The sequence below is a fragment of the Hemitrygon akajei genome, chromosome 20 (genome assembly GCF_048418815.1).
Source record: "Hemitrygon akajei chromosome 20, sHemAka1.3, whole genome shotgun sequence".
In the NCBI taxonomy this organism is placed as follows: Eukaryota; Metazoa; Chordata; class Chondrichthyes; order Myliobatiformes; family Dasyatidae; genus Hemitrygon; species Hemitrygon akajei.
Window position 1 is genome coordinate 67,022,078 of NC_133143.1, and position 22,804 is coordinate 67,044,881.

At 42.4% G+C, this 22,804-nt stretch overlaps 1 protein-coding gene across 3 annotated transcripts in view; it reads right to left on the minus strand.

Moving 5' to 3' along the window:
• LOC140713888 (leucine-rich repeat-containing protein 3B-like) overlaps positions 1-22,804 on the minus strand; it is a 52,402-nt gene that overhangs the window by 20,556 nt on the left and 9,042 nt on the right. Inside the window, exon 1 of one of the 3 annotated variants that reach the window (XM_073024529.1) lies at positions 6,803-6,908. The exons of the other annotated variants lie outside the window; for them this stretch is intronic. The gene's annotated coding sequence lies outside the window, so the exon portion shown is untranslated. Of the gene's footprint in view, positions 1-6,802; positions 6,909-22,804 lie in introns of those variants that run through there. 3 annotated transcript variants of the gene reach the window in all.

Sequence of the window (22,804 nt, forward strand, 5' to 3'; positions counted from 1 at the left end):
CTGTCCCCAGCACAATCTGCCGACTGCATTGCTCACTGACACAAACAACGCATTTCTCTGCATATTTTGATGTTCTGGTGTACATGTGACAAATCTTTAACTAATCTTTAAATCTTTAAAAGATGATCTAAGGCTGCAGTAGAATCGAAGGCACATTGTTCAAATAGAGTCAACCCACTCCACATCTTAGATCCATAGTATCCTACATCTCAAGCAATCTTTAGCAACAGTGAACTCACTCCATCATAAGACCATAAGACATAGGAGCAGTATTAGGCCATTCAGCCCATTGAGTCTGTTCCATCATTCCAGTCCCCTGGGACCATGCCAGAATCAAGTGATTCTTGAAAGATCATGACCAATGCATCCGTTCTCTCTTCACAATACTTCCAGGTCTCTGGGATGTAGTCCAACTGATCCAGGTGACTTATTCACCTTAAGACCTTTTTCCTTTGTAATAGTAATGGTCCAATATGGTTGAAAGGCAACAACTGTTCCTGAACCTAAGGCTCCTGTACCTCCTTTCTGAATGAAGTAGCAAAAAGAGAGACCATGGTCTCTTCTCACTACCACAATCAGGAAGGAGGTACATAACACGAGGAAATCTGCAGATGCTGGAAATTCAAGCAACACACACAAAATGCTGGTGGAACACAGCAGGCAAGGCAGCATCTATAGGGAGAAGCGCTGTCGACATTTCGGGCCGAGACCCTTCGTCAGGAGATACATAACCTCTTCCTCAGTGTCAACAAGACACAAGAAAACTCACACCACTCGCCCCCTCTTTATATCACAGCACAGCAGTGGAAATTGCAATCATTTTCAAGCTCCTGGGAGTGCATATCTTACACAACCTTCATGGTCCCAGAACATGTTCTACACAATCAGGAAAGCCTCTACTTTCTGAGGAGGCTGAAGGGAGCTTGACTATGCACATCTATACTCGTGTCTTTCTACAAATCTGCAGTAGAGCGCATTCTAACACACTGCATCGTCACATTGTACATAAACTGCACTGTGGCACGCAGAAAGGCTTTACAACAGGTAGTCAACACATCGCCAACATAGATACAGAAAGGTGCTGGAAAAGGGCCAGTAACATCATGAGGAATCCAACTCCATCCTGTTCAAAGATTGTTAGTCCCATTCTAATCAGGGAGGAGGCAATGTAGCATCCATACCAGAACCACTAAACACAGAAACAGTTACTTGCCCCAAGCAGTAAGTCTGATCAACACCTCCACCTACTAACACACCCCTTCACACTCCCAACCACTGCTACTTTATCATTTCCTGTCAGTCACCTTGGGTATGGGCACTCCTGTGTCTAATGTCAATTTACAATCTACCTATGTTTGGAACAGGAGTTCCCAACCTGGGATCCACGGACCCTTGGTTAATGGCAAGGCTCCATGGCATAAAAAAAGTTGGGAACCAGAACCCCTGGTTTAGAAGTTATCTCATGGATTAATATTAATAGTGTGTTTTTATTATTGTGTTCTTTATCTTATTGCGTTTATTTGGACTGAATCAGATCCAGAGCAACAACTATTTCATTCTCCTTTACAATCGCATACTGGAAATTACATTAAACAGTTTTCAATTTGGAATCGTGAATTATTATTATTATTATTTTGCATTTGCACAGTTTGTCTTTTGCACATTGATTGTTTGCCAGTTTTTGCTTATGTATGGTTTTCATAAATTCCATCGGATTGCTTTATTTTCCTGTAAATGCTTGTAGGAAAATAAACCTCAGGGTAGTATTTTGATAATAAATCTACTTTGAACTTTGTTGTCTTTAATGGGAAATGAAGTTTTGGAAACAAGAATACTAACTACAAAACAGCAAGTGATTGAGAACCAGGAATTCCATTAACCAAGTCATGAAAAAGGTTATGCTATGGGAGCCACAGAACAAACCTATAGCTGAGCATTTTCAATCCTTCAGGCCACATATTCAGCTGGAGTGATCCCCTCAACTCCCAACTGTTCAGCTTCAATGATCAGTCTTTTTTGTGGAATGTTAACAAAATGTCTTCTGGAATTCCAAGCACAAATTATCAATTGACTTAGGAGGTGTTACGGTATGCACCCAACCACACCAGCTTCCGGGGTTTAGACGCTCTGATTCTCCTGTGTACGGTAAAGATTCAAGCCCGCCCTGCTAATTGACGGTCATGTTTTGGCTCCCGGATATTAGTATTTAAAACTCTCCTGATCTGAAGTTTGGTGCGCAATCATCAGCTTCAGTCTGCAATTGTGTTTTGGGGTTTCTATCTCATTTAGATTCTCGTCTAGCATCTGGTCAAGATCCCTGTTCTCATCTCAATCTCAAAATCGTGTCTCAATTCTAGTCTTGGATACTCCAGCACTTGGGTCCTTACTGTTGTAAAAAAAAATACTACTTCGACTTATAACGATGCTTAGTGAGGTTCAGAGAGAGCTGTATTTACTGACAAAGTGCCTTTATTGTTCAAGCTAACAAGTATGTGAATTCATACACTAAATACCTTATGTGCACACCTGCTAGGTATCCCTGACTCTCCTGACAGTCAAAGAATAGCAAAGGTAATACCTGGGCAAAGGAGTTTACACTGGCCAGGCGTTCCTCGTTGTCCTGATATACTCGCCATATGTTTCACGCAGGGTTGCTCGCGCTTGTATCTGTGATGGTTATTCTTCGAAGTTACCGCTACCAGCACACACAAAGCATCCACTTTTATATCCACTCCTTATCAATTCAAGTAATGAATTCCAGTGTCATTGGCCACAGGCCATGTGTCTGTCCTTTAACACCTTGTTATTGGCTCTACTCCAAGCCAGCATCCATTTATTGCCCTCTTCCCATCAAGTGACAGTCGATAATTTATGGCTCTTTGTTCTCAATCAACAATGAGCTTGAATCACTTCAGGCGGGCATCAACTCCAACATTCACAAACCTGCATGTTATAGCCAACCAAAGAATATCTCACAAATAACTTCTTATTTGGAAATTATCTCCAGTCCAGCAGATTTCCTGAAGAATTATTGTGTCTTCTTTAAAACATTGATCAAGCCCAGCACGTCAAGCTCACAAAATGGAGAACAGAGTGTCTTCACAAAATGGCAGCCTCCATCCCCAAGCATGCGACAAGAACAAAGACTGCTTCCACTGCCCTTCTTCACTTGAATTCACTGATTTGTTGATTGTCATTCATTCTGGCCAACATTACCATCCTTGTCTAGGTCTCTTGGCACAGGAGGCCATTCCACAGAATCCAAATCAGCTAGCAGCTTTGTATTAGTCAATCCATTATTTTACGAAGGGGTGGATGGAAAACAAATAGTTTTTTTATAATGGCACCCCCTGGAGATTACTCAATGGCTGTCAACACCTCTCAGCTCTGGTCACTGGTTGTTCTCAGTGCTCTGGGGTGAATGCTGTTTAATCCTGCGAGCTTTATTTTAAGATCTCTCAGCCTGTCCGGAACTTCAAACCCATTTGTACTCACACTTATTCTCAACTTGTGAATCATGACTCTGTCCTTTTTCCAGCAGAAGGGTTGATGCCACCGTCTCCTCTGTGAATAGCTTAAGGACGTAATCATTCCAAGTATTTACCACCTTAAGCTCATTAGCAGTTTCACATCCTCTTCCCAAAGCTTTTAATATTCTTATTGCTTCACACAACTAGCATCAATAGAACTGAAAACACTTCACTGTTGCACATTTCTTCTTCTAGAATTTTCTTTGCCCTTCAGGTCACACGCACCATCAGCACAGGTGCACCAAGGTTGTGTGTTTAACCCTGAATCTATTCACTCCATACTTACGACTGTGAGGCTAAGCACATCTCCAATGCCATATTTAAGTTTGCTGATGATGCCGCTGCTGTTGGTCAAATCCAAGATGGTGACGAATCAGCATGCAGGAGGAAAATTGAGCATCTGGGTGAGTGATGCCACATTAACAACATCTCACTCAATGTCAGCTAGAACAAAAGAGCCGATTATCAACTACAGGAGCCAGCTCGCATTAGGGGGCGGCGAGCGTCAGTAATTTTAAATTCCTTGACATTACCATATCAGAGGACCTGTTCTGGGACCAGCACGTAAGAGATATCACGAAGAAGGTTCAACAGCACCTCTACTTTCTTTTAAGTTTGCATAGATTCAGCATGCCATCTAAAACTTTGACAAACTTCTATAGATGCACAGTGGAGAGTATCCCAGCTGGTTGCATCACATACTGGTATGAAAACACTAATAGAAATGTCTACAGAAAATGGTGGATACAGCCCAGTCCATACAGGCAAGCCCTCCCCACTACTGAGCACACTTACAAGATGCACTGCCACAGGAAAGCAGCACCCATCAACAAGGACACCCACCATCTGAACTATGTTCTCCTCTCACTACTAGCATCAGCCAGGAGGTACAGGAGCCTCAGGTCTCACACCACCAGGTTCAGGAACAGTTATTACTCTTCAACCATCAGGCTCCTGAATTGGCATGGATAACTTCACTCACCAAAATGCTGAACTGATTCCACAACCTACAGACTCTCTTCAAGGTCTCTGCAACTCATATTCTCAGTATAATTCAGTTCGTAAATTGCTGTTTGCCAATGTTTGCTTACATCTGGATTTTCAGAAATGCTATTGTATTTCTTTATTTTCCTATAAATGCCTGCAAGACAATTAATCTGAAAGTATTATATGGTAACATACACATACTTTGATAATAAACTTACTTTGACGTTGATTTTAGCTCAGATGCCTTTAGGTCATCTTCAACCTCTACCTGCTACATCACCTTCACAAATATCCCAGAGTATTTACCTCGACCCACTTCCCCTCCCTAAGGACACAGGCTTGCAATTCTCTTCTAGCTGCCCCACACAGTCACCAACACCTGATCCCCAGGCATCAACACCTGAAAGCGCACCAGAAACACAAGAAATTCTGCAGGTGCCAGAAATCCAGAGCAATACACATGCTGGAGGAACTCAGAGATCAGGCTGCATCAATAGAGAGAAATAAATAGTCCATGTTTCAGGCAAGGTCACTTCATCAGGCCTTATGGTTTTCACCCAATTTCTTGACACCTTGGCGCCAACAACCCAATCTCCTTTCTCTGCATACCTGAAGGTTCCTCACTTACAACCAACATGGCCCAATCCAAGAGACCATTCAGCCCATTGAGCCTGCTCCACCATTCTATCATGGCTGATTTATTTTCCCTCTCAACCCCATTCTCATCCCTACTCCCCATATCCTTTAACACTTCCACGAATCAAGAGCTAAGGTTAAGTAGATGGGTTGTTGGGTGGTGCAGCTCGTTGGGCCAGAAGGCCCTGTTCTGCACTGTATCTCTAAATAAAATAAAAATAGCAATCCTTATTGGATATCTGTTTCTTGAAAGCTAAACTACATTTTCCATTGATTAGCAATTAAATGGCTCCTTCTTCATTAACCTGTAACACATTACAACAAAGCCACGACTTGAACAATACTTAATTACCTATACAGTACTCTAGAACTCCTTGAAGACATGAACCCCATTGCCTAAATTAGCCTCAAGTTCCTATGTTAAGAATTCTAGCACATTTCTGCCCTCTTGAAAATGTTGTTCTTGATAAAAGCCCTTATAAATGCTGCCACAGGCTAAAATTGGGTTACCCAGGGTTGGTGACATTCCTTAAGTCCGCCGCAAATTTATACCATTTGAAAATTAAGCAGTATATCTTGGTAAAGATCGGTTTATTAGCGAGACAGATGGCGGGCGAGCTGCGTTGTCTCAGTTGTAGCGAGGCCTAGGCCTCAAGCCGCGGGCTTGCCCGTTGTAGCATTCAAGGAGAAGAGACACTGGAGGAGGTGTACCACCGTGTCCATGCCGGATTGGAGGCTGGTCCTTCCCATCGGCACTGCCCTCCAGTGTTCAATATACATATATCTATAGTATATCATTTGTTTCTACTGGCTTTACTGCTGTCTTATATGTGCTGTATGTGCCTTGCGCTGTGTGTGACTGTTGGTATTGTGTTTTGTACCTTGGCTCCAGAGGAGCATTATTTCGTTTAGCTGTATTCATGGATATACATGAATGACAATTAAAATTGAACTTGATATGTGAGTTTTCCAGTAATTACAGTACAGATGATTCTGTATTTTTCTAGAAACTTAGTTTTCAGTAGCAGATGTTATGCCTCTTGAATGGCTTTTTTTATAGGTTAATTGTTATCCCTGGAATTTGTGTTATCTCTCATCTGAGTAAGAGATGACTACAATTACTTCTGTTGTCTTTTCTTTGTTCTCTCAGCTCTCTTGATCATTTTCCATTCTTGTAACACTTAATAAAAGTGATCAACAAATTTTATGCCTCATTCTTGACTTCCGAAGAACTCTTAATTCACAGGTCACGTTTGGATTGCAAAAAGATCCAAAATAATGAAGTGTATCTTGTATTTCCCCTACTCTCTGCAGAAAATCAGCCGGCCAGTGGTGTAGTAGCATCAGCACTGGACTTCAAGGCGAGTAGTCCCCGGTTCGAATCCCGCCGGTTCCTTACACACTTTCCATCCGTGCTGGGTTGAGCGTTGAGCTAGCAACTCGGCCTCGTAAAAAAAAAACAGGCAAAATGCTGAAGCAACAGCAAGGAGTGGAGAAGAATACTAACTAACTAATTCTGCAGGAAATATCCTGTTAATATTAAAAGCGGTATTGCATGTTAGATGTCAATTGGAAGCAATACTGATAATAACAAAACCACATAACTTCAAAGGATCAGCTCAAATAAAATTAAAAATCACCTCACTCACCTTTCTCAAAGTTAATACTGGGAAACCATTAGCTCCTTCAAAATTGATGATTGCTCAGACGACTGATTGTTGGTGACAAGGAATAAAATACAATTCTAGTACAATACATTTACAAAGCATATTCAAGCTAATGCAGAAAGTTGCACAAGTCTGCCTGGAAAGCTGCCAAATAATTCTTGCCTGCGGAAGACTAAATCCCGAGCAGTTTCTTGGACACAGCGCTTTAATTTTATTTTTCCAGGAACTTGGACGTTGAGCACTAATGTCTTTCAGAGCTCCACTCAAGAGCTAATTCACTGCCTTGGTCAGTTTCCCATTTTTAATGCTTCTCTACTTCATTAGAATAAATAGCAATCTGTCCTCTGGGGCAGCTGCCACTGCTAAATTTGCTCCTTGGGTGGCTACGGACACTATTTGTTGTCCTGTTGTGGTTACAGCCAGTGTCTGTCCTCCAGCTGTGCATGCAGCTGCTGCCTATATCTGTAACCCTGATGCATTCTGTTCTTCTGTTGGGACCTGACCCCCACCAAACCCCCCTCCCCGCTCCCATGATGGCAAAGAAACCATTCTATAATCACAGGTGATTCCACTGACTTGGCTCTTCTGAAACGCAGGTTCCATCCCCAAATGCTGATGACTGCTACATTCCCTGATGACCAGAATCATATTTGGGTTTAGGTCTGATGGCTCTGGGCCTGTATGTGCTGGAGTTTAGAAGAACGAGGGAGGATTTCATTGAAACCTATCAAATATTGAAAGGTCTAGATAGAGCGGATATCGAGAGGATGTTTCCTGAGTCTACAGCCAGAGGGCACAGCATCAGAGTAGAAAGATATCCCTTTAGGACAGTGATGAGGAGAAGTTTCTTCAACAAGAGGGTGGTGAATCTTTGGAATTCTTTGGCAAGGACAGCTGTGGAGGCCAAGTAATGGAGAATATTTAAAACGGAAGTTTACGGATTCTTGATTAGTCAGGACATCAAAGGTTGGGGAGGAAGCAGGAGAATAGGGTTGAGATGGAATGGTGGAGCAGACCCAATGGGTCAAATGGCCCAACTCTACTCCTGTGTATTGTGGTCTATTGGCCACCTTATACTACCTTGAGATTCATTAGGGTTTCCTGCATCTGCAGAATCTCTTGGGTTTATTAAGTGGTGCAAATCATTGTTTTGTCCATGGAAAGGAAGGCAATATCAATATTTTTTTTAAGGATTATATGGGTTGGCACAACATGGAGGGCTGAAGGGCCTGTACTGTGCTATAGTGTTCTATGGTCCTACGGTTCTATCATCCAGAAAAAAGAGAGTTAAATTCAAAGTAATTCCGCCTGGTGACGGAAGTCATTGAAATAAGACCAGAGAATAAGAATTTCAACAAAGACAAAGGTCTCACTCTAAGTAAGAACTGGAATATGATTTTAAACGAGGTAGGAGAACGGAAACCTGATTGGTTGAAGACTAACCAATCAGGTGGGATAGACGACAGGGGTTAAGTATATTTACCACCACACTGGACATGCCCAGGTATTGCCCCTGATGAAGATAACGGAGTTTGTCATTGAAACATTGGTTAAAATCGACACCTGGACCTGGCCAGAAGCCCGAGAAAAGTTAATGCAAAATAAATATCAATATATTGTGCCAATAATAAACCAACAGCAAGGCCATAACACTGAGAATATGAAAGTGAATCTAGGTTGGGGAGTCAGCACAGTGCTGAGTTATCCACACTGGTTCAGGAGCCTGATGGTTGAGGGATACTAACTGTTTCCAAACTTAGTGGTATGGGATTTAAGGCTCCTGAAGACTCCTGCTCAGTGGTAGTAGTGAGAGAAGAGCATGGCCTGGAATTCATTGCCATGGATAGCTGTGGAAGCCAAGCCACTGAGTATATTTAAAGTGAAGGTTGATAGGTTCTTGGTAAGTCAGGGTCCTTGATGATTGGATGCTGCTTTCTTGTGGGGGTGCTCCTTGTAAACGTACTTAGAGGTGGAGAGGGATTTTCCTGTGCTAGACTGGGCTGAATCCACCACTTTCTGTAGACTTTTCTATTCCTAGACATTGGTCAGGATAATCTCCACTGTGCATGTTTGTCAATGTTTAAGGTGACATGCTGAAATGATGTGAACTTCTAAGAAAGTAGAGATGCTGTCATGCTTTCTTTGTGACGACACATACATAGCTCCAGGATAGATTCTCTGACGTGGTAATACCAAGGAATTCCCTAATGTGGACTGGCTCATGGACCTCCAGCTTCTTACTCATGTAGTCAATAATTAACTCTTTGTTTTCACTGACATTGGGTGAGAGGTTGTTGTTAGGGCACCTTTCAACCTGATTTTCAACATACAGTCATTTCTTGTAACATATTGGCCCCAAGAATCTAAGCACCAAGACATTTCTCCACTCTCAACTCGCTAATGCTTCACCTTTGTTCCTACTTGAACGGTTTCCAGCAACTCCCAGACAGTGTCTCTGTACTGAATCCTAAATTTTGCGTCCAATATGGAAGGTGATGTCTGCTATGCCTCCCAATCTATAAAAAATGGTCAGAAATAGAAACTGCAGACATAAAGAATATATGTGTGACAGACTTTCTAAAAATTACTGAACTAATGCCCAGCATTTGATGGCTCTGGGCCTGTACTCATTGGATTTTAGAAGAATGGGGGGGGGGGGTCTCATTGAAACCTGTCGAATATTGAAAGACCTAGATAGTGCAGACGTAGTGAGGGTGTTTCCAATGTGGGGGAGTCTAGGACCAGAGGATACAAGGGCATTCCTTTAGAACAGAGATGATGAGGAATTTCTTTAGCCAGAGAGTGGTGAATCTGTGGAATTCATTGCCGCAGACGGCCCTGGAAGCCAAGACATTGGGTATTTTTAAAGCAGAGTTTGATAGATTCTTGATTAGCAAGGGTATCAAAGGTTTCAGGGAGATGGAAGGAGAATGGGATTGAGATGGATAAAAAAAATCCTCGATGGAATGGTGAAGTAAACTTGATGGGCCGAATGGCCTCATTTTGCTCTTATGTCTTATAAGCTCGCCCCAGGCAGCTGATGCAAAAACTCGTTCAAACTGGAACTTATGAGGAATTTATTTGAGTCACGGTGACCAGGAAGCTAAAAATAAAAACAGTTCATTAATAGTTGTTGGAGAAAGAAATATGCAATCCTTCAATCGCCTGGCTTCTAACAAGAGAAAATCTGCAGATGCTGGAAATCCGAGCAACACACACAGAACGCTGGAGGAACTCAGCAGGCCAGGCAGCCACTATGCAATAAGGTACGTTCAACATTTCAGACCGAGACCTTTCAGCAGTACTTTTTTCCTAGATGCTGCCTGGCCTGCTGAGTTCCTCCAGCATTTTGTGTGTGTTGCTCCCCTGTCCTCTGTCTGATCTACACTGCCAGCAACGGGGTTGATTCTTACAGTAAATAAAAACAAATTGCAGGTGCGGCTGTTAAACCCCACCCACCACTGAGCACATCTACAAGGAACGCTGCCACAAGAAAGCAGCGTCCATCATCAGGGACACCCACCATCCAGGACATGCTCGCATCTCAGTCCTGCCACCAGGAAGAAGGTGCAGGAGCCTCAGGACCCACAGCAGCAGTTTCAGGAATACGCACAACTCAGCAGGTCGGGCAGCATCCGTGGAAACAAGCAGCCAATGTTTTGGGCCGAGACCCTTTGTCAGGACCGAAATGTTGACTGCTCGTTTCCATGGATGCTGCCCGACCTGCTGAGTTCCTCCAGCATGTTGTGCGTGTTGTTTTGACCCCAGCATCTGCAGTGTATCTTGTGTTTCAGTAATAGTTATTACCCCTCAACCATCAGACTCTTGAACCAGTGTGAATAACTTCACTCACCACAACGCTTGACTGACTCCACAACCTATATATTCACTTTCAAGGACCCTACACATTTAGGTTGAAATGTCTAATAGCAGAGGGCATGCATTTAAGGTGAGAGGGAGTAATTTCAAAGGAGATATGAGGGGCAAGGTTTTTTTACACAAGAGATTGATGGGTGCCTGGACTACAAAGCCTGAGACAGAAACATTAGAGACTTTTAAGAGAAGTTTACATAGGCACATGAATGTGAGGAAAATGGAAGGATATGGACTTTGTGTCGGCAGAGGGGATTAGCTTAGTTGGCCATTTGATTACTAATTTAATTGGCTTGGCACAACATTGTGCGCTGAAAGACCTGTTCCTATGCTGTACTGTTCTACACATAACGCATATTCTTAGTACTACGTATTTTCTTATTTATAATTATTATTTCTTCTGTATTTGCACAGTTTGTGTTTGCACATGGGTCTTTCTGTGCAGGTTTTCATTGATTCTGTTGTGTTTCTTTGTTCTGCTGTGAATAATCACAAGAAAGTGAACCTCAGGTGGCGCATATGTACTTTGATAATTGAATTTGTTTTGAACTTTGAACATGCAAAGTCTCCTCAAACTCCATTATTCCTTTCCCATGGGCTATTTATTTCTTTTGCAATTTACATAATTTTTATGCCGTTGATCTGTTCTACTGCTGCAAATCAACAAGTTCCACGACTTATTAGGCCGTCATAATAAAACTGATTCTGACCCCTTGGGTTCTCATTTTTAATAGCTGCTAGCTTGTGCAATGTTTGAGATTATGGATGAGAACACCCGGAAGGATCATGAACACTCTTGGTTGTGATATACACTCCATGGCCACTTTATTAGATATGCCTTGGAACCCGGTATGGTCTTCTGCTGTCGTATCTAATAAAGTGGCCACTGAGTGAATGTCCGTGGTCTTCTGCTGCTGTAGTCCATCCACCTCAACGTTCAAAGTGTTGTATGTTCTGAGATGCTCTTCTACACACCACTGTTGTAATGCATGGCTATTTGAGTTGCTCTCACCTTCCTGTGTGTTTGAACCAGTCTGGCCATTCTCCTCTGACATCTCTTATTGACAAGGCATTTTCGCCCACAGAACTGCTGCTCACTGGATTTTTTTCTTAGTTTTTCCACTCTGTTCTCTGTAAACTCTAGAGACTGTTGTGTGTGAAAATCCCAGGAGATCAGCAGTTTCTGAGATACTCAAACCACCCTGTCTGGCACCAACAATCATTCCACGGTCAAAGTCACTTCAATCACATTTCTCCCTCATTCTGATATTTGATCTGAACAACAACTGAACCTCTTGACCATGTCTGCATGCATTTATGCATTGGGCTGCTGCCACATGATTGGCTGTTGAGATATTTGCATTAATGAGCAGGTGTACAGGTGTACCTAATAAAGTGGCCACTGAGAGAATATGCATCACCTCCCACACAGACTTGGCATTCCCGCCAACCAGATGGTAATCCTCATGCATGAAAGCCCATGAAAGTAGAGGGGGACCGGGAGTCCATCATCAATTAGGCGTGCACTAAGGAGGCTCTTTCATTGCTGTGGGGAAGCAAGCAAGGAAAATTTCCACGATAAACGAGCATTGTATATCGGGGGGGGGGTCAATATTTGGAGTAATTTTGTAGAGGAAGATTGGTATTCTTAAGACCATAAGGCCACCACAGTAGCATGGCAGTTAGCGCCACGCTGTTACAGCTCAGGGCGTCAGTTCTGAGCAATTCTGACATCATCTGTAAAAAGTTTGTACGTTCCTCCCCTTGACCGCTTGGGTTTCCACCAGGTGCCACCTCAAGCCCAAAGATGTATGGGTTAGTAGGTTCATTGGTCTTTGTAACTTGTCCTGTGATTAAGCTAGGGTTAAATAGGTGAGTCTGGTCTTTGTAACTTGTCCTGTGATTAAGCTAGGGTTAAATAGGTGAGTCTGGTCTTTGTAACTTGTCCTGTGATTAAGCTAGGGTTAAATAGGTGAGTCTGGTCTTTGTAACTTGTCCTGTGATTAAGCTAGGGTTAAATAGGTGAGTCTGGTCTTTGTAACTTGTCCTGTGATTAAGCTAGGATTAAATAGGTGAGTCTGGTCTTTGTAACTTGTCCTGTGATTAAGCTAGGGTTAAATAGGCGAGTCTGGTCTTTGTAACTTGTCCTGTGATTAAGCTAGGGTTAAATAGGTGAGTCTGGTCTTTGTAACTTGTCCTGTGATTAAGCTAGGGTTAAATAGGCGAGTCTGGTCTTTGTAACTTGTCCTGTGATTAAGCTAGGGTTAAATAGGCGAGTCTGGTCTTTGTAACTTGTCCTGTGATTAAGCTAGGATTAAATAGGTGAGTCTGGTCTTTGTAACTTGTCCTGTGATTAAGCTAGGGTTAAATAGGCGAGTCTGGTCTTTGTAACTTGTCCTGTGATTAAGCTAGGGTTAAATAGGTGAGTCTGGTTTTTGTAACTTGTCCTGTGATTAAGCTAGGGTTAAATAGGTGAGTCGCTGGGTGCTGCGGCTTGATGGCCGGAAGGGACGGTTCCACACCCTCTCTCTAAATAAATCAAGGAGACATGAAAGCCTATTCAGCCCATCTATTCCTGCTCTTCCATTCAAGTATGGCTGATTTATCTTCCCTCTCAACCCCACTCAACTGCCTTCTCCCTGTAACCTTTCACACCCTTACCAATTAAGTATATTACCTTGTGTTTTAAATATACTCAGGCAGCAGAAAACATTTCCCCACACCCGAGTGAATTACCTCATTTTTTTCTGAATGTGGAAACTCATAATTCAAGGCCAATAACATTTCTCTCATTTTCTGAATGTGTTCTTGCACTGAGCTCTCAAGGTCTGATGTGGGAGCAGGGAGATGCCAAATTTACCCAACAACTACAGTAGAAATTCAAGTACAGACAATAATTACAAAGGGCTGAGAGAAATACTGGTTCATTTAGATTAAATTGTTAGAAGGTATTCAGATGTTTTCAGAATGGTTTTAGATTTTAAATGCTAAGGACTGGTTTTGTACTATATTAACTCTCACAAAATTTTTACAGTGTATGGTGCAGAGCATTCTAACCAGTTGCATCCCAGTCTGGTATGGTGGCCCCAATGCACAGGGTTGCCGGAGGCTGCAGAGGGTTGCAAACTCCATCACGAGTACACCCTCCCCACCATCGAGGAGATTGTCAAGAGGCTGTGCCTCGAGAAGGCCACATCTAAAGTTCAAAGTAAATTTTATTATCAAAGTACTACACGTATGTCACCATATACAACCCTGAGATTCATTTTCCTGTGGGAATACTCAGAAATTTTATGGAATTGTAACTATGAAAGATCAACCAGGGCGCCGAAGACAACAAATTGTGCAAATGCAAATATCTATAAATAGCAATAAATAACGAGAACATAAGATAATGAGATAAAGAGTCCTTAAAGTGAGATCATTGGTTGTGGGAACATCTCAATGGTGGGTGAGTGAGTGTAGTTACCCCCTTTTGTTCAAGAGCTTGATGGTTGAGGGGTAGTAACTGCTCTGGTACGGGTTCAGAGGCTCTTGTACCTTCTACCTGAGAGCAACAGGTCTCTCAGCATCTGGGATATGCACTCTTCTCATTACGACCATCGAGGAGAAGGTACCAAAGCCTGAAGACCCACATTCAATGATTTAGAACAGTTTCTTCCCCTCTACCATCAGATTTCTGAATGGTCCATGAACTGATGAACTCTACCTCTACATTCATCTTTTGCACTATTAATTTATTTGTAACATTTAGTAATTTTTACGTCATGCTGCTACAAAAGAACACATTTCATAACCTATGTCAGTGATAATAAACCCAATTCTGACTCTGAGGAGATGCTAATAGTTGTAAATCAAATGAAATGAATACATGCATCCTAACCAAGATCATTCCATACACTCATTCTGGTCCACACTCTTCCCAACTTCCTTTTGAAGCAACTTCTTCCAAATGCCTGCATTCCTCTCACTTTGGCCTTTCGTCGTTTCTTAAATCTGATCACTCTGCTCTGCTATCTCTTCAGCACCAAGCAAATCCGAGAACTACTTCTCTGGACCTGTCCATTTCGCCATCTACCAACAAGCTGACTCTGAACCTTACATTTTTGACAAATAATCTGTCATCTGCCTTAATTTTTCCTTCAGTGTTTCAACATCATTTTTTTTTTGTTTGAATGCACATCTGCACAGATACTCTTGGTATGTTCAAGTCACTTAACAAATACAAATTGTTGTTGCATGCCCTCAACATTTTAACACACTCTGTATGTTGTACGGAGGCAGTCACCAAAGTGCAGAGATTAGAACATCCTCAGTTGCTTCTAAGAAGAAAGAGAATCATAAGGTAGGGCAAATAGGAATAATGGAGAAACGTTTTACACTTAAGAATACAATATTTCTGGGCCGCAGTTAGTGTAACACTATTACAATGGCAGTAACGTGAATTCAATTCCTACTGCTGTCTATGAGCAACTTGACCACATGGGTTTCCTCCTGCTGACTACCGCATTCCACAGACGTACAGTTTAGTGGGTTAATTGGTTACATGGATGTAACTGGGCAGCACTGGCTCATTGAGCCAGAATGGCCTGTTACTGTGCTGTATCTCTAAATAAGCTGAATATGAAATACATTCTAGTCTGGGGCACTTCTGACAGCTTTATTACATCAGATGCCTTTCTTATATTCACATTCAAGCAGCTGCCTCCTTGGTTATTCTTCAATAGCCCCGACCGCCACTCAGAAAATGCAACAAGGCCTAATGGTAAACACCGAGAGACCTGCAGGTGCTGGAACTCCACACCAACACACACACAATGCTGGAGGAACTCAGCAGGTCAGGTCGCATCGATGGAAATGGATAAACAGTCGATGTTTCTGCCAAAACCCTTTTTACAGAACTGGAAAGGAAAGGGTCAGGAACCGGAATAAGGAAGTGGGGAAAGCTGGAAGGTGGCAGGTGAGACCAGGTGAGGGGGAAGGTGAGTGGGTGAGGGAAAAGGGATGAAGTGAGACGATGGGAAAAGGCCCAATCGTTAGCTTTACTTGAAACACATTTGCCACCTTCTGCAATAGATAAAGTTTATTTATATATTTAGAGATACAGTGTGGAATTGGCCCTTCCAGCCCAACAGACTGACAACCAACCTATTTAACCCTAGCCTATTCACAGGACAATTTACAATGACCAATTAACCTACTAACCAGTATGTTTTGGAATGTGGGAGGAAACCCACACAGTCATGCGGAGAACATACAAACTCCTTACAGATGGCACTGGAATTGAACTCCAACTTCAAAATGCTCTGAGCTGTAATAGTGTCTCAATAACCACTACAGTACCATGCGCCCTCCTCTCTCTGAGTCTCTCTGAACTTCTATGTTGATGGACTTTCCATCAGTAATTTTATAAGGAATGTAGTTGCTAATTACAATGGAAAAGCCAGTGAAGGAAGGGGCACAGTGAAATATTGAGCCAAGAAGATTGGATCTTTTCTTCCCATTAAGTAGAACTCCTATCTTCTTGTAAGGTTAGCATCCATTTTGTTGCTAGGGAAACCCAGAGGAATTCAACTGTAATTGTATCTCCTTTAGCCAAGAAATACTGCATTATTGTAAGTGTTTTATGCTGTTGGGTTACTACCTAATTACACTGAGCAACCAGCACATTCTACTTTGGCAAACATAGAAACACAGAAAACCTACAGTACAATACAGGCCCTTCGGCCCACAAAGCTGTGCAGAATGTGTCCTTACCTTAGAACTACCTAGGCTTACCCGGAGCCCTCTATTTTTCTAAACTCCATCCAGGAGTCTCTTAAAAGACCCTATCGTTTCCACCTCCACCACCGCCGCCAGCAGCTCATTCCACGCACTCACCACTCTCTGTGTAAAAAAACTTACCCCCGACATCTCCTCTGTACCTACTTCCAAGCAGCTTAAAACTATGCCCTCTTGTGCTAGCCATTTCAGCCCTGGGGAAAAAGCCTCTGACTATCTACACGATCAATACCTCTCATTATCATGTACACCTCTAACAGGCCACCTCTCATCCTCCGTTGCTCCAAGGAGAAAAGGCCGAGTTCACTCAACCTATTCTCATAAGGCATGCTCCCCAATCCAGGCAACATCCTTGTAAATCTCCTCTGCACCCTCTCTATGGTTTCCACATCCTTCCTGTAGTGAGGCGACGAGAACTGAGCACAGTACTCCAAGTGGGGTCTGACCAGGGTCCTATATAGCTGCAACATTACCTCTCAGCTGCTAAACTCAATCCCACGATTGATGAAGGCCAATGCACCATATACCTTCTTAACCACAGAGTCAACCTGCGTAGCAGCTTTGAGTGTCCTATGGACTCGGACCTCAAGATCCCTCTGATCCTCCACACTGCCAAGAGTCTTACCATTAATACTATATTCTGTCATCATATTTGACCTACCAAAATGAACCACCTCACACTTATCTGGGTTGAACTCCATCTGCCACTTCTCAGCCCAGTTTTGCATCCTATCAATGTCCCGCTGTAACCTCTGACAGCCCTTCACACTATCCACAACACCTCCAACCTTTGTGTCATCAGCAAATTTACTAACCCATCCCTCCACTTCCTCGTCCAGGTCATTTATAAAAATCACAAAGAGTAGGGGTCGCAGAACAGATCCCCGAGGCACACCACTGGTCACCAGCCAATATATACATATATACATGTTGGGCAGCATGGTGGTGTAGTGGTTAGCGTGACACTATTACAGCTCAGGGTGTTGACGTTCAGAGTTTATTTCCGGAACAATCCTTATGGAGTTTGTTTGTCCTCCAACTGCTCTAGTTTCCTCCCACATTCCAGCGATGTACCAGTTAGTAGGGTAATGGGCCACAGTAAATTGTCCTGTGATTAGGCTAGGATTAAATAGGGGGTTCCTGGGCAGCATGGCTCGAAGGGCTGGAACGGCCTGTCCAAGGTTATATCTCTAAAAGTCACTACCTTGAGATTCACTTTCTTGCAGGTAATCACAGTGGAACAAAGAAGTACAATAGAATCAATGCAAACCCACAGATAAATTGAGAAAATACAAAAAGAAAAATGTAATAATAATAATAACAAGTAATACCGAGCGCGTGAGTTGGGCAGTGAGTCTGGGGGGTTGTGTTCAGTGCTGCAGTGAGTGAAGTTATCCACACTGGTACAGGAGCCTAAGGATGGAGGGTAATAACTGTCCCTGAACCTGGCTGTATGGGACCTGAGGCTCTTGTACCTCCTTCCCAATGGCAATGGTGAGAAGAGAGCGTGGCCTGAATGGTGGGAGTTCTTGACAATGGATGCTGCTTTCTTGTGACAGTGCTCCTTGGGGATGCACTTTACGTTGCCGAGGGCTTTTCCTGTGATGGACTGGGCTGTGTCCACTATTTTTTGTTGGTCCTTCTGGTCTTAGACCAGCTATTTGCACAGTTTGTTTACAGTTTACAGTTCCTGATGATAATAGTTTACAGTTACTGCTCTATAGATTTGCTAACTATGCCCGCAGAATCTCAGGGTTGTATGTGGTGACATCTATGTACTCTGATAATAAATGTCGCTTTGAACTTTGATGCAACCAATCCTTGATGCAATAATCCATAAACTCTCCCTGTCTAAATCTTCCGCTTGTTTCAACAATTTACTACAATAATTGACTTCATTACTACTGTGGTATAGAAGTTTTTAAAAGTTAGCAGAAGAGAATGGAGCTAAGCATGTCATGGTTGCTAGGTAACAAAAGGACTTGTGATACACTTGACATTTATACTTCCCAAAGCAAGCCTTTTTTAAAAACAGCTGTACATGAAAAATAGTTCTTAATTGGATATTATTTTCAATGAGTTGACACGTGCTCAATGGGTCAAACAACATCTAATGCTGCATTAGTTTAAGGTTCTAGAACAATGAACAGAAAGGTTTAGAGAAATTGACAGAAACACGTGAAGAGGCTGGAGGGTCTCTGCAGCAGCAGACGGCTCTGGAGGCCAAGTCAATGGATTAATTTAAAGCAGAGTTTGATAGGTTCTTGATTAGAACGGTTGAGAGTGATACTAGCTTCGCCATGAAGGAATGGGCTGAATGGCCTAATTCTGCTCTTATGTCTTTTGGTCTCATGGAGCATCTATGGAGATGAATGAAACATGTTTCAGGCTGAGATCCTTCATCAGAAATTAACATTCGTTCTACAAATATTGAAGTTTTACAATGGACTTAACTTGAAGTTTTCATCAATATATCTATTGTTTTATTCTAATCTCAACTCCACCATGAATGTCCCAAGCCCGGCTGTGAAAGGAGGGGGGTTGGACTTGAGGCCAGAAACCTCATCCTGTAAAACCCCAAAGCTACAGAAATGCCAACAGAAGCTCCAGACACCTCGTTCCTGGGAGAGGAGGGATCTTCAACGGGCTACAGCTGAGGACAACTTGAAGGACTGGTCTAGGACGGAGAGCTCTGGTGAGCTGTTGGCGGAGGCCTATGCCCCAGTAGCATGTGTGTAAACTGCACATCACATTAACACCTGATTTACTAAGTATATTGTTAATTGAGATTCAGAAGAGAAAAAGTAGCTTTATTTGGCACAGCTACCTCGAAACACACAGTAAAATCCACCACTCGCATCGAGGATATTCTGGGCAACCCACGATTGTCACCATGCCTCCGGTGCCAGCGTAGAATGCCCACAACTCACTAACCCTAACTTGGACAGCTTTGGCAGCCGGACCACCCAAGCAGAACCCAAGCGGTCATGGAGAGAACATACAGACAGTGGCGGGAATCGAACCCCAATCGGCCATCGTTGGCGCTGTGAAGCTACACAACCGGGCTACCACAGACAGCAGTGAGGATTGAATCCCAATCTTACAACTGGTGCTCTTTAAAAAAAAGGCAAAAAGTCATCCCTGTCACCAAATCTACTGAGATTCATTTATTTGCAGGCATTCACAGTAGAAGAGAGCGATACAACAGAATCAATGACAAATTAGACAAACACTGTGCAAGTAGAAATTGAAACAATAATAAATAAATAATGAGTGAAGCTATCCACGCTGCTTCAGGAGCCTGATGGTTGAAAGGTATTAACTGTTTCTGAACCTGGTGGCGTGCAAACCTGAAGCTCCTGTACCTCCTTCCTGATGGGAGCAGTGAGAAGAGAGCCTAGCCTGAATGATAGGGGCCCTTGATGGGGTGCCCCAGCAATGTACTGGTCAGTGCAATGCTACTACAGCTCAGGACAATGGAGTTCGGAGTTCAGTGTGGTACGAAGTTTGTCCATCCTTCCTTTGAGCACATGGGCTTCCTCCGGGTGCTCCGGATTCCTCCCACAGTCCAAAGACATACCAGTTAGTAGGTTGATTGGTCATTGTAAATTGTTCTGTGATTAGGCTAGTGCTAGATACTTGGGTTATTGGACGGTGTGGCTCATTGGGCTGGAAGGGCCTGCTCCGTGCCGTGTCTCTAAATAAAAATAAACAGGTAAATAAAGATATCCACGCTGGTTCGGGAACTTGATAGTTGAAGGGTAATAACTATTCCTGAATCTCGGGGTGTGGGACCAAAGGCTCCTCTACCTCCTTCCTGATGGTAGCAGTGAGAAGAGAGCCTGGCCTGGGTGGCGGGGGTCCTCGATGATGGATCCTGCTTTCCTGCGGCAGGTCGCTTTGTAAATGCACTAACGCTTGAAAGTGTCACGCTAACTGTTACTTGCGTTGCACAAGGAAATGGAACTTCTGTGTAGAAATTACAACATCCCTGCCCGATGTAGGCATGGGCAAGTCCATAGCTTCATCGCTCTGAACTGAAATTGCTGCAGCTTGACCGTAGATGAGAATGAATAAGATTGTCGTATAATATCTGAGCTTGGACGTGGGTAAGATGGATCAGCAACTGGAAATAGAAAACCTATGTATTTTTTATCAGGGATATATTTAGCTCTGCTGCACCGTCAGCAATAAGCTTTTGTCAATACAAGTTTAAACATTCAATTCACGTCTCTGTGAACAACACGGTCTGTAGCATTAAAGGACAGCCATCCCATCACAGTGATATGTTGTCATTGTATCCAGCTTCACTATATGTAATATGCACATACTTATAAATCAAGTCACCTCAAGCAAGTTCAAGTTTATTGTCACCTGGCTGTACATTTATACAACCAAATGAAATAACGTTCCTCCGGACCATGAAACACAACACATAAAATGAAAAATTAGCACAAATAAGTTATTAGAATATCATTCAAAATGTATGAAGTGCACAGCACAGGTAAACAGTAAACAGCTCGCTCTCTGAGTGACGAGACCTTGGTGGTGGCAGGGTGTTATTAGTCTCACAGCCTGAGGGAAGAAACTGTTACCCAGTCTGGCAGTCCTGGTCCTGATCTAATCAGGAACTTTCCAGTGAAATAAAAATTCTTGTAATATGCTATTCGATAATAACTAAAATAATTTAAAGAGAAGGAAGTTGGGTAGTCACATGAAGAACATAACCGCACAGTACGACCATCATAACACTTCCCTAATTCCATAAGCTCTTACCTTGTGCAGCATGCTCTCTTCTCATTGCTACCCTCAGAGAGGAGGTGAAGACACACACTCAGTTCTTCCCCTCCACCACCAGATCTCTGAATGGACAACAAACCCACATACATTACCTCCGCATTTCTCCCTCTCGTTCTGAATTACTTATTTAATTTATTTTTATATATACTGTACTTATTGTAATTTATGGTGTTTTATTATTATGTATTGCAATGTACAGCTGCTGGAAAACAACACATTTCACAACATACACCAGTGATATTAAACCTGATTCTGAACATATGTCATCTTGTCAAATGCCTTCTGAAAATCCAGACACAAATTACAAAATGTTCTCCATCAACACAGCCAGTCACATCCTCAAAAGAACTCTAGCAAATTTGTCAAACATGATTACCTTTCATAAAAACATGAGGACGATCTTTGACTACATTGAATGATTCTGAATAATTATGGTTATTCTTTTCTTTTTTTGGATTTGTATGTCTATCCATCATATGCAGTTTCTCATTGATTCCATCGTGTTTCTTTCTATTTATTGTGAACACCTGCAAGAAAATGAACCTCAGGGTTGTATACGGTGACGTATATATACTTTGATAATAAATACACTTTGAACTTTGAATTTTGAACATGATAAGTGGCACAGTTCGAGTAGATAGCCAGCACCTTCTCCTCAGGCGGAAATAGGAATAATTTATAAGGTGATTGGAGAGAAGTTTAGGGTAGGACATCAGAGGTAATTTTTTTTTTTTTACACAGAGAGTGACAGGTGGTTGGAACACCCTGCCAAGTATGGTGTTAGAGGCAGATATATTAGGGGAATTTAAGAAACTCTGAGATAGGCACATGGATAATAGAAAAATGGAAAGCTATTCAGGGGGGAGGGTCAGATTGATCTTAGAATAGGTACTTTATTTTTTATTTACAGTGCCTAGTAAAAGTATTCAGCCCCAACCCTTTGTTTAACTGAGTATTACAAGGGTTTTTGATCAATTTAACTGAGAATTTTTATTTGTGAATCACATGCTTCTTTTTTCACAGTAGAGCCCAAAAACAGAAAATTTTAAAACATGAAAAACAAAAACTTCAAAAACTGAATTGTCAACAGTTCAAAAGTATTCAGCCCCTTTGCTCAATATTTAGTTGAACCTCCTCTTGCAGCTATTACAGCCGGTAGACATTTTGGATAAGTCTCTATTAGCTTTGCACATTATGATGGACCAGTATTATCCCGTACCTCCTTGCGAAATTTCTCAAGATGTTCCTGGTTAGTTAGGGAGTGGCAGTGGACAGCAATCTCGAGGTCTTTCCAGAGATGTTTGATTCAGTATTCATTTATTATCAGAAAAATGTATAAATTATACAACCTTGAGATTTGCTTGCTCACAAGAAGCCACAAAGCAAGAAACCTGAAAGAACACAATTAAGAAAAGCGAGTAAAAAAATAAAAGACCAAAACTTGATGTGCAAGAAAAAGAAAAAAGATACAAATGAAGCGAACAGCAGCATTCCGAACCAAAACTGAGTCCTCAGATCCGAACCCTGAAG